Below are 2,346 nucleotides of genomic sequence, written 5' to 3'. Positions count from 1 at the left end.
TTACATTGATTTGCCATATTTCCTTTATTATTTTAGTTGGGCGTATTTTATTAGGGTCAGACCAAGCTAAGTTGGCAGCGATTTTCACAGCCCAGCCTGTGCAAGTTTTAAGTAATAGTACATTACGATACAAGTGCGTAAAATAGGAAATTCGAAACGAGTGGCGATAAATTAAAACACAACCGAAGGGAGTGTTTTAAATCGACACGAGTTCGCACATGTATCGTACAATGTTTTACAGTACATATGACTCTTTAAATGTTCGACATAGTAACGTAATATGCTAATTTTCGCACTAGTGCGGTAAAGTAGCACCATATGTACTGTAAACGCCATAATTTCTTAGATGTTTGACATTTAACATAACACTTGCACTGTCTGGGCTATCAAAATCGCTGCCAACTTATCTTGGTCTGACTCTAACACATTTAGTGCACGCTACGAGTGTAGCCAATAACATAGGAAAATGCGTATGTAGCGAAAAGCGACTACGGACTGAGCGCCCGCCTGGCGGGTTGCTGGCAGTGAATGCATTAACATTTTAATTTGATGAAATGCCTTGTTTTATGCCCAGACTGGCTTCGATTTCAACATGATCTCGCAATTGGTCTTATTTTCATATCAATCGCAGAGCAACTCGCACGAACATAAGAAGTACAGTCACGTCTGAAAATATCGATACGAAAAATATGCCAAAAATATGTATACACTACCTTAATGGGGAATAAAGTCACGTACATATTTTTGGCTCTTTTTTCGTATCGATATTTTCAGACATGATCGTACGAGCAAAAGTCACTGATAGTTTGGGGTTAAGAATTTTGACGGAATTTAAAACCCATCACGCGTGGTATGGGCATTTAATGAGGAGGGATGAATGCCATATAGGAAAAAGAATGTTAGGAATGAATGTTGATGGACGGAGAGCGGATGGTAGACCTAAAAAACGATGGATGGATTGTGTGAAAGAGGATATGAGAAAGAAAGGAGTGAGTGCTGAGGTGACGAAAGATAGAGGAGAATGGAAGAGAAGAACATGTTGTGCCGACCCCACATGACGTGGGATAAGGGCAGGAGGAAGAGAAGAGAGACTCCTCCATCAGTCGGCTAATCAGATAAGGCTGCAGATTTATTTGCAGCAGATTTTGTTTTGCAGCACCAGGTGGCAGTAGTTTTTCCTATAAGGGCATTATCAGTAAAAAGTGTACCCTGTACTTTTTTTTAAACCTAACAAATTTTGGGTTATTTGTACTCAGAATTACGAGTACTATCGATTTAAGCAATAAAAAAGTGTCCCACTTTTAATTGGCAGCTTCGTTACGCAACTCGCAGTTAACATGTTGTATGGACCGCTACAAAACTGACTAAAATACATTTTGTATGGAAAATTAGACTTGCCTTAATTTTCATATAGGTACTTACATAAATTGTTTATAAGTGGTACATTTTTTTAGAAAACCCCCATAAATAAGATAAATTTTTGACTGCAATACAGGTTTCGTATATTATATTTTTGGGCACTATATTCACCTGTCTAGCCTGATGTTTTTTACCCCCTTTACACATGTAAATTACTCATTTATACATATAAGTAAAGCTATAAATCTGTGGTTAGGGGTCTTTGAGTCTGTATTTTTAGAAATTTTGAGGGAATTTAAAACAAAGTGACTTTCCCAGCAGTCGGTTAAGCAGATAATAGGGCAAACCTGGGCTATTCGGTGATATTTGGTTATTTAGTGATAGTCAGTTTTATTGTCTTTTAGCCGAGTTGCCCTGTAATTTTATTGCTTAATACGATGTCTAAGAAATAGCACGAATGTGGCTAATGCGGTGTAATATGGTTTCAAGTCATAAAATTACCAGGTAACTTGGCTAAAAGACAATAAAACTGACTATCACCGAATAACTATGTATCATCAAATAGCCAAGGTTTGCCCTACCATAGTATATATATTATGTAATATAAAAAATATTAATTCAGCCTATATACGTCCCATTGCTGGGCACAGACCTCCTGTCATGCGCGAAAGGGTTCGGGCTATCCCAAACCCTCAATGCGGGTTGGAAAGTTCACATACATCTTTGAATTTATTTGCGGATGTATGCAGGTTTATAACAGGCAAATATCACATGATATTCCGTAGATAAGTTCCGAAAAACTCATTTGTACAAGCCGGGATTTGAACCCGCGACCTATAGATTGAAAGTCGGACGTCAGATCCACTCGGACACCACCGCTATACTAACTTATTTCTCCATTTGAATTTATTTTAAGACCAATTATAATTTTCGATATCGGGCCAAAAAAAAAATTATATATAGATTCCTGTCAACGGTCTTCTTCTT

The sequence above is a fragment of the Cydia pomonella genome, chromosome 20 (assembly GCF_033807575.1).
Source record: "Cydia pomonella isolate Wapato2018A chromosome 20, ilCydPomo1, whole genome shotgun sequence".
NCBI classification, from domain to species: Eukaryota; Metazoa; Arthropoda; class Insecta; order Lepidoptera; family Tortricidae; genus Cydia; species Cydia pomonella.
The sequence above is the reverse complement of the archived record's forward strand: the minus strand, read 5'-3'. Positions refer to the sequence as shown.